Source organism: Zingiber officinale, chromosome 8A, assembly GCF_018446385.1.
Source record: "Zingiber officinale cultivar Zhangliang chromosome 8A, Zo_v1.1, whole genome shotgun sequence".
In the NCBI taxonomy this organism is placed as follows: domain Eukaryota; kingdom Viridiplantae; phylum Streptophyta; class Magnoliopsida; order Zingiberales; family Zingiberaceae; genus Zingiber; species Zingiber officinale.
Genome location: NC_056000.1, coordinates 68786418 through 68797951, shown reverse-complemented (window position 1 = coordinate 68797951; position 11534 = coordinate 68786418).

Below are 11534 nucleotides of genomic sequence, written 5' to 3'. Positions count from 1 at the left end.
ATATAATCATTCCATTTTATTTAAATTTATGGGACGTATTTTATCGTCATGAAATTTATTAATTTTTTTTTACTTGGTCAACTTTAGGAAAGAAAAAAGAGAAAAGAATTTATCAGAGTACAATTTATTCATTTTTATTATAATTTAATTTAACATTGTTCATATATTGATTTTATTAAATATATTTTTAAAAATATTAAAAGAAATTAAGAAAAACATCTATATTGCACGGATTATATTGGTAATAGATATTGAAGTGTTATCTACGTGCTCTAGATATTAAGTAAGAACATCCACAGTAAATAGTATTTGGTGAAGATATCACATTCTAAATCTTCTTTATTGTGGCAGGTGAAAACAGGGATATTAGAAATCATCGGGCATAATTTTGTGCATGATGATTTCTAAACTTTTTAAAAAATATAATCAAAAAATTAAAAAGAGGAGTTGAAGTAAATATTGTCAAAATCGTACCGTTTTGACTAGTACAATCGGAACCGTGTGAAATAACCCTTCGAACAAAACAACATAATTAAGATACCGCACTGGGATTTACATCGCTGGATTTCGACCGATTCAGATCGGAATATTCGAAACACCGCTTGTAGATGAAATTTCGAAACTAGACCGGCACATGCACTCAAAAAGTAGGGAGAGAGAGAAAAGCAGACCAAACTTTCAACGGCTTGCTGAGCAAGGCACCCTTCGAATTATGTTTTTCATATTTATCTCAATCTCGTAAAAATTAATTAAATCGTCCATCAAATTGGTGTTAAGACTTAAGAATCAAACTTCAAAGACAGGGAGAGAGAAAAGTAGATCAAACCAATGTTGTCAAAATCATTTCGTGCACCGTTTTATTTTTCTTACTAAAACGGTATATTTCGGCACCGGCTTGTTTCGGTGCACCGTTTCAGAATGCACCGTTATAAATAAAATATCTATAATTATAATCCATACACACAAAATATACATATTTTCCATACATTCCATTGACAATAATATTTAACAACACTACTTATATTGTTCATACATTTCACACAATAATGTTTATATTGTTCATGCATTCCGCATAGTAATAATATTATCCAAGCATTTATAAAAGCTACTAATTGTTAAAAGTTCAATATATAGACAAATAAACACTAATCATCATCAAATACATAAATAAAATGATCAAAATCTTGTATAGGTGCAATAACATCATCTCCTTCGTTATCATCTTCATCATTAAAAATAGGAGCTTCTTCATCATCATCCAAGCTCAATGAAGCAAATGGTGCATCAACCATCTCCCAACTCAAATCTTCTCTATCAAGAAGGCTTGGTTCTTCACTTATCCAATCTTCCAACAAGTCAATATTATCAAGACTAATTGGATCCAAAGAGCTCTTTATCTTACTTAAATTCCTATAGTTAAAACATTGGAAAAGTCACTACAGTTCCAGAAAATTATATTTTGGAATGATGGCGTAAAGACATTAAACGTGGATATCAAGGAATCACCAATATTTATGATGATTTTTGTCAGTATGCAGAGGAAAGACGAAGATATAATAATCTTCAACTATTGTTACAGGAAGTGGGGCAACTTGGGTCAAAAAATGATGAGAGGTGCTTTGTTTTAATAGGGATATTAAAAGAAGCAAAAAAAAGGGTTTATGGATACCAATATTGGTGATTCATTGGATGGTGATCAGGATAGCAACATAATACATGAGAGCAAAAAGTTTCACAGTCCACTGAAAGTAAGGTCTCGTGGACGTCCATCGACGAAAAGAAAATAATCCAAAATTGAGCAAATTGAGAAAAGTGCAAAGGCAAAATCTCGAAAAAAGATTTGGTTTGTATATTTGGGTGTAATTTGTTACTTTGGTGTTATGTTATGCTAATAATTTGTATAAGTACATTTGTCTACAGGGTTCTACAATTGATAGAAAGTAAGATGAGTTATCAAACATTGAACAAATTGATAAATTTTCATGTTTGATTATAGATTCTTCATTTATTGTATTTCCAACTTTTTTGTTAAATCTAAGTGGCGATTCTGTTCTTATAGAGAGTCAGAGATTGTTTAGATTGGGTAAAGAACTGTTGGTTCCTAATGATGCTATTCAGGTATCATTATTGCTTCTTTCATTGTAAACTTTCTAATGTTTGACATATTACCATCATGTAGCTCTTCTATTATCGATAACTATCATATAGCCTCATTCTTTGTATCAAAATTCTGTGTTTTCTATGTAACATTTGGTTTGTAAAGAAAATGGTCAAGTGTGTGGACATATGTGCAGACAATGGAGAGAACAAGGTCTTTTGAGAAGCCTATTGATTTGTTACAAATGCACGCTGATTTGTTCAAGGTATATTCTCTTATCCAGAAAGATACAAATTTTAAAAAGAATTTTTTACAATCCTTGGCTTGATGGTAGATGCTCATGATTCTTTGTTTGTTCCAGGAAGGCAAAAGTGCAAAGATGAGTTTTGAGATTAATGATTATCTAGGATCAGGTGGGAAATGATCGTTATACTTCCAAACCACCAGATTATGAATGGAGATGAAGTATTCCATGAAGGCAAGAGTTAAAATGCTGCTACTGGAATGTAATAGAAGATTGTAATGCAATTGAACTTCTAAATTTTGTGTATTACTGGAATGTGTTGTCTTGTTACTGAACTTCAAACACTTTGTTCCTTCTGAGATTATTGATCCAATCTTGCTTGTTCTGGTTTTACATACTGGTCACTTTGTTCCTTCAAACACTTTATTTTTTTGTATCTTCGGAGTTGGACTGCTGTTGGTCACCCTCCCTTGGAGCAATTGTAGAAGTTATATTGGATAACTTCAGGTTGCTCTATTGGTTACATGTTTGATCTTTTATGTATTGTAATGTTTTTTTGCCTGTTTAATTCATTGGTAATAGTTCATATCTTTGTGGTGATTCCTTTGTTGTACTATTTATGTGCATAGTTTGGCTGTGTTGTTTATAGAATCACATAACGAGTAAATTAGTGTGATCAGGATAAGGCAAATGATTGATTGATGCAATATGCGACCACATGGATAGCATGTAATATTCTATAGAGATATGTGGAAGTAGTAAGAAAATGGAATTTACCAGTACCCAGACTTTGTACCAGAGTCTATACTATGTAAACACAAAAGAGAGGGACAAACTCGTAGTACAGAAAATTTAACTCCCAATACAAGAATTTTTCTGCAGTGTTGTGCATTTAGGTCTATAAGTTAAAAATATTTACACAAATAGGACTATAAATTCGTGATCTAGAACCTATCAAATAGGTCCATTGGCAAACCAATGTCAATGCACAGTATCTGGTAAATCTTCATATTGCTTGAAGAGCAGCTAACAAGTATAGATTATAACTTAGGTAGACTTCTATATGAGAAGCAACAGTAAGAAACTATTGCTCAGAGAGACGCTGACTTGTGCTCTTGCAAGTCAATCAAAGAAATAATACCTTGATATCAAGGACAATTTGTCAAGACTGAGAAATATTTTCCAATAAAACATATCATGCAAAACACTTCGAGAGAGAGACACTAAGGACAGCAACTACATTTCATCAACATATACAACTCATCTATCGAACGAATTTCTCGATACAGAAACTATGTCAATAACCACCAAACACACAAACCCATAACACTGCAGGATCAAGGGTATGTTTAATGTGCAGCACTTTTCTTTTGCAACTTTACTTATAAAGAAACCATTGTAAGTCAACATAACTGAGAAGGTACATTAAATCATAAAACACTGATAAGGTACATTAAAAACCTAGAAACATCTTTCATTACATCTAAAGTTATTTTCTTACAGTAAATTACATCAACCACCTCAAAATCATCACAATCCAAGAAAATACAACTACAACGATAGCAACTCTAAACTTCCTATTCAATGAACATATTTTAGCACTCAACTTTATAGTAACAGAGTTGTTCACATCCTCCAAGAGATCATTGCAATCAATTGCACCGTTGTAACTATTATATTTCTTCAATTCACTAATCTCCATCTGTAATTTTTTGTTATCCATCTTCAAATGATTAATAATTGTCTTAGTTCTCTCTGACAATTCAGGGTCATGCCATAAGAAGAAGACGCATCACCTATCTTGAATATCGAATAAACTTAATGAAAACCCAATAGTTAAATAACATATAAGAAATCTCAATATATAAATAAATTTGATTTTGAAACAATTTTATATAAATAAAACTTTAAATTTTGGACATGAAAAAAAAAGTCTTATTGGATTAGTTTCCTTCCATGATGCTCAGAGGGTAGCTCTTAACCCACAATAACATAATATATTGGGAGTTTCACCTTGTTCATTGATCCTGTCCGAGAGCTTGCGAGACGAAGCTAGGCGACGATGAATGGTGACAAATAATGACTTTGATGCCGACGAACAGGGGAGGATCCGAGAAAACCACGGCGGACCTCACAAGAGGCTAATTGCAGAATGATAGATCCGAGAAAATCAAAGCAGACCTATGAATAATACCTCGCAAAGATGAGCTTCAGTGAGATGATTCCGTGGATCAGCCAAGGCTAGGCAACCCAATGGATGATCTCCTCTTCCTGCACACAATGAGACCAACCAACAAAGCATTAGTGACCTAAGATCGGGGTGGGAATCCTTGGCTAGGCCCTCCGACGCTCAAGTCAGTCTCTCGAAGAGAAGAAGAAGAAGAAGAAGTGCGGCAAAGATGAAATTAGGGTTTGATTCTGATGCAATGTGTATGTTTGCGTACCTGGCTAGTGGAGAGGATTCCCCTTTTTATTCCACCTCATCCAACCTCCACAATCATGAGGTGGACCCCGATTTGTTAAGTTTGTTAAGAGATGACGTAAGTCAGAACTACAATAATTGTTTAAGAAATTTTTTTCTTACCCCAGATGTACCTTCTTTATTGTTTAGCATACCTGTGGAGCCTTCTAGAAGCTACTTGCCGCCAAATTAATTAAGCTGCCATATGATCACATATTATTATGGTTCACCTGTATATACACTTGGCTAGTCACATAAGCCCATTCTGTATATATGAGAAATATCTTCTGTTTGTACTAGTCTCGACCGGTATTCTATACTCGATCAGTTATTTATACTCGGCTAGGACTTTGCTATTATAAATATGCCAGAAACTGTGCAAGGTTAAAGACCTTTATGCTCGATCTACTTTTCATACTCGGCCGGTCTATTAAGCCCGACCGGACCTTATCGACCGAGATTAACCAGTCGAGCGTATAAAAGCACTATTGCCCGGTAGCCCTTCCTTCGGTCAGCCGTATGCTAAGGATCGTGCCAGACTAAATGCCTCTGTGCTCTACCGGTCTATTGAGCACGACCGATCCTACCTTATCGATCGAGATCAACCAGTCGGGCATATAAAAGTACTATTGCCTGGTAGCCCTTCCTTCGGTCGGTCGTATGCTAAGGATCGTGCGAGACTAAATGCCTTTATGCTCGGCCGGTCTATTGAGCACGACCAATCCTACCTTATTGACCGATATCAACCAGTCGGGTATATAAAAGTATTATTGCCCGGTAGCCCTTCTTTCGGTCGGCCGTATGCTAAGGATCGTGCAAGATTAAATGCCTCTGTGCTCAGCTAGTCTACGGAATTCGACCAGCCTTTGCCCGCCTAACTTATATGTTCAGTCGATCTATTACGTTCGACCGATTTTTGTCTGTTGTGCATAAGGTTAAGAGCTTCTACGCTTGGCCGACTTTCTATACTCGGTCAGTTATTTATGCCCGACAGAGCACTCGTGTTCGATCGGTCTTTTCTTACCAAACTCATATGCTCGAGTGACCTGACCATGCCTCGGACCGCCTAAGGTTAAACTTCTTTACACTGGGTCGATTCTTTATACTCGACCGACCATACATACTCGGTCGATCTTTTATATTCGGCCGATCTCCGTCTGTCGGTCTTATATGCTTCGCAGATCCACTGCGCTCGACCGGTCATTCCCTGTCGAATGCAACATGTTCTTTATTGTATGTCTAAGTACTTTTATACTTGGCCAGCTGTTATCGCTCGACCTATTTCGGCCTGCGGAACTCATACTTTCGGCCGTTCCAATATTCTCGATTGGTATTTACCCAATGTGCATATGACAACATTCTGACTTAGTCAGACCTCTTTCGAGCGGCCTACCTTGCCTGACCGGTCCGTAGTTCCTGAGTGCACTGTTACACCTTCCTCCTACTCTTTCTGACCCTTCCTGCCTTATCATCCTGTCTTCTCTTTGCTACCCTGGGTTCAATTATCATAACCCATATCATTCATCATTCATGCATCTTCGAGTCAAAGATGTTGCTGATGAAGAGCTGACTTCCATGGATATTTGTTCCTTTGTCCTGTAATTTTTTTCATATCAATAGTTGTCCTTTGTTAACTAGATACATACTCTAATAATTTCTCACAAATAATTCACATGCATCTCTTAGTTTCTAAACCAGACTCCAGTGTTGTGCTAACACTGACTGATCCCAATTAAAATAGGTATTGGTGGGTTTATCTTTCTACTTGTGCCTAGCATAAAAGAAATAGGAACATAGTTTCCTTTGATACAAGTGCCTAGCATAAAAGAAAGAAATAATCCTATAGAAGAACAACTCATCAATCATGACCAAAACATGTAATAGGAAAAAATACAACAATATAAGAAGAAATGCCAGCAATTGAAAAAAAAAAGAAGAGAAAACAAATGCAAATTAGAAAGATCACCTTATTACCAAATTGTTTGCAGCTATATGATATAACAATACTTCACCCATAACATCATATATGGCAAAAGGGAAGCATATTTGCTTACGTAGCCTAAAATCCTTCTAAAATCTAAAGTCAATCATTCAAACGAACAAAGAATCTCAAATTCCCCAAATGACTCCTAAATCCAGCAGAGACAGTAACATCGATGATCAAAGAGTGGCATTTCCGTGCCAAAATGAGCACTAGAAACATATTCCTCCAATTAATCAACCAATAAAAATCCTCCAAAGGAACTACAAGGAAGAAAATAACCATACCTTCCCTCCGAACAAGATCCTCTCCACATCGACCAAGTTAGTGTGGCGTTAGGGCGTGGAGGAGCTTGGACATAATTGCCGTGGAGTTTTGCTGGTGGAGGAGTTTTAGGTCCGGGGGAAGTATGGCGTTAGGGTGTGGAGGAGCTTTAGGGCTTGGAGAAGCTTCGAGGAGCTTCACAGTGTGGAGGAGCTTTAGGAAAAAAAAAGGTAGATCCGCTACCTTAGCGGCCCCCCTAGTGCCGACCCCACGGATATGGAGGGAGGTTCATGCAGGTACACAGGCCATAGGCGTATGGCGGGGTAAACCCCAGGTCGTCAGTTCCTGAGAATCGACCCCTGACCATTACGCCAAAGATACCATGCGCCCACCGTCTGCGCTACGCCCTGGGGGCTGTGGAGGAGCTTTAGGGCTTTCACTGGCGGAGGAGCTTCGCTGCCAAGAGTAGCTTGGAGCTTCGCCTCATGGAGTAGCTTTTGGGCTTGGAGAAGTTTCGCTGGTGGAGGAGCTTTGCTTCCAAGAGTAGCTTTGCTAGTGGAGGAGCTTTAGGGCTTAGGTCCTGGAGGATGAGCTTCGTAGCTTTGCTGGGGTGGCGTCTTAGGGTTCGGTTGGTCGTCGTCGTGGGTGGAGGATGAGGGAGAAGTGGCGACACTGGAGGAGAAGGGAGAGGCCGCGGGATTTAGGGCAAAAGCTTGGTTGTTCACTCTGTATTCCTTTTTTTATTTTCTTTTTTTTTTTCCACGTAGGAAGTGCTGAGTCATTCCTTGAGCATTTCGTGCTCCGTATTCCTTGAGCATATCATTTCTCTATATTTGGATTTAACTTCTCACATTGACGAATAGCTATAGACAAGCCAAAGACACTAGTTGAGGCCTTGTACTCTTCAAGTTGTGCACTAATCTTATCTTGAACATCATCATCAGGAACAAGCCTAGTAACTGTTGTAAGCAATCCTCGAGCAACCTCTTTTTGTTTTGTGAATGGTGGACTGAAATAAATTGCAGGATTAAGAAAGCAATTGGCTGCATGCAATGGACTATGAAGTTGTTTATCCCATCTTGCATCAATCACCCTAATGTAAGGGTCGTATTATGTAATCTTATTCCTTAACCTTACTTTAATTGCTTCTTCAGCTTTTTTCCATTGCCTCAAATAGATATCTCATTGCTGGTTTCTCTTCACTGTCCACCAATCGAAGAACTCGCACCAAATGTTCGGTGACCTTAATTATATGCTGGCATTGCACCCAAAACTCTTTGTCTTGCAAAATAATTGTAGTTATTTATTTCCCAATACTACCTTTAGCATAGTTTGATCCCACCCATTTATCACAAGTGAACATTTGGCGAAGTTCTTTCTTGTATTTAAGCAAATATTAAAGACTCAAAAAGTGAGTTGCAAATCTTGTAATACCAGGACGACATAAATCTCTACTATTAGTAAAATCCTTTCTCATCAAAGATAGAATCCAAGCATGATTATATATAAACTTTATAATTTTTCTTGCTTTCTTAATGGTCTCATCAATTAAAGGAAAATATCGAGCATCTGAAATATTCTCCAACATCAAATCAATACAATGTGGAGAACAATGTGACCAAAAGAAAGTCCCATATCTTTGTTGTGTTGCTTTCCCAGCAACTTTGTAACTTGCATCATTATCAATAATGAACTGAACCACATTTTCTACCCCCACCTCATGAACAACTTGATCAAAGATCTCAAGTAAAGTGTCTTTGTCCTTCCTAAGGCCTGATGTGTCAATAGATTTTAGGAACATGGTACCTTTTGGACAATACATTAAGAAGTTTATAATTGGCTCTTGCCTTTGATTTGTTCACCCATCAGCTATAATGGAGCATCCATAAACCTCCCATTCTTTCTTAATCGCTATGAGATAAACATTGACATCATGAACCACCTCCCTCAAAAGATTGCACCTCAAACCATGATAAGATGGTGCTTTAAACCTAGACCCAATTGAAGTGATAGCTTCCACCATTGGTTGATAATAATTTGATTTTGCTACATTGAATGGAATATTAGCATCACACCACCATCTTACCACAACCATGGTTGCATTATGAACTGATTCTTTTATGGCAAGTGGACTTCTAATCCTAGGTTGTGCCCCTTGTGTTGTTCTAGGAGGAAAAAGCTTTGAGGCTTTGCTTTTGATCCACTTTGACTGCTATATCTTGCATTTAGGTTAGAACTTCCTCCAAGAGTAGAAGGAATATCCATTCAGGTTCTTCCCGATCATTGACAGATGCATTACTAAAACCTCTAATTTCATTTCTCAATCGCTTCCTTTGCTCTTGTTTTTTATTCAAGCTATTAATTAGTTGCTTCATTTGCCACTTCACATCATCAGAAACTTTCTTCCAAGCTTCAACATTTCCTTCTATTCCAGCTAGATGATATTTGAGGCGTGTAATACCTCCTGCTCTGATTGTTTTGTTGCAAAGGACACAAATGATAGTATTGCGGTGTCCTTCCACTGTTATCCCATATTGCCAGGCTGGATCACTCGATCTTGCAGGAATAGAGATTATGGATAAAGAACCACTACTTGAAGCATCAGCCATATCTGCATTCATCAAATACATATACAAGGTTAAAATTACAATGTCATTCAAGTAATATTTGTATTCATCAAATATATGCAAGATTAAAATTGCAATGTCATTCCACTAAAATTGCAATGTCCAATTAATACAATCATCTATTGTTGTATATTATCACTACAAGACAATAATAAATACCTAAAATCAGAACTGCAGAACAAAATCAAAAATAGGTGAGACTGGTAGTCACAAAAACCACATGAATTGCTTGAAATTTTATTGGATTTACTTAATACTAGAAATTAAAACAAACTTATGGTAATATTAAATTATTAATACCTTGATAATCAACCAAAACAGAGAACATCAACTGGAATTTTAGGTTCATGATTTGAGAGAACATCCAACTAAAATTTCATCAGCCAAACAAAAACAAAGCTACGGTATCTCGATTTCAATTTCACAAAAAGCCGAACAAACAATGAATTACTAAAATATGATTTTATTTCTAATTTCGAACAAACATTTAATTGTCAACAAAATCAAAGCAATGAAATTCTCATACTTGTATTTTTTGAGCTCATCTATCTTCCTACGATTTTTGAGCTCGTGAACATCCCTGTCTTCTGTCTTTGATCTTCTCCCTATCTTCCGTCTTTGTTCCATGTAGATCTCCTCATTCAAAGTTCCATTAAGGAAATCTGTCTTAAGTCCATCTGGTGTAACTCTAGATCTAAACTCGCGATAATCGGTAAAAGTAAACGAATCGATGTAAACTTGACTACTAGGGAGAAAGTCTCCTCATAGTCAATGTCCTTTGTCTGTGTGTAACCCTTGGCTAAAATATGAGCTTTATATCTCTCGATTGATTCATCAGTCTTCCTCTTGATTTTTTGAGAACCCACTTGTTCACAATGGATTTTTTACCCTTAGGTAAGTCAACTAAGTTCTAGACCTTGTTGACTTTCATTGATTCAATTTCTTCCTACATAACGATTAACCATTAGTCTTTTTCAGAATCCTTGAGAGTCTCTCCAAATGTCCTTATCCTAGGAATACATATCCTTTGGAGTATTCGAAGTATCTGATGAAGATACACTCCTTTTCTCGCTGTCCTAATTTATCGTACTTGTGCGAGGAATCTCTAACATACACAGCACAATCCCATGGCCCAAGATGGTTAAGGATAGACTGTCTCCCTGTCCAAAGTTTATATGGGGTGTTAACCACATACTTTGTTGGAACATAATTAAGGACATAGATTGCAGTCAACAACGCATTAGTAAATTGGCTTGCGCCATCATAAACCTTACCATCTCTAATAGAGTCATATCCTTTCTCTCAATGACTCTATTCTGCTGAGGAGTAGTAAGAATAGCAAGTTGTCTTATAATGTCTTTTTTTAAAATAGAGCTCTCTAAACTGCTTAGACAGATACTCGCGCCTTTGATTGGTTTTGAGAGTTTTCACTCTCATGTCTAGTTGATTTTCTACCTCTCTAATAAACCTTTTGAAGCACTTTAACGCCTTAGACTTGATCGAGATCTGGTAGACATAACTAAAATGTGTGAAATTATCTATAAACGTAATAAAATACTTTGCTCCGTTTAGAACTCTCACATTCGTGGGTCCACAAATGTCAGAATGAAACAACTACAATGGAGTCTCAACCCTCATTACTTTTCCAAATAGTTTTCTTGTAGTTTTGACTTCTAGACAAAACTCACATAAGGGAAACTCAACCTTGGTTAGCTAGCCTAACACGCCACATATTGCTAACCGACCCATCCTCTGTTACCCTATATGACCAAGTCTGCAATGTCAAACATTCACATCATCCACTACACCATCAGATGTAATGGCAATGGTAGATATAGGATAAAATTCATGAAAAGAAA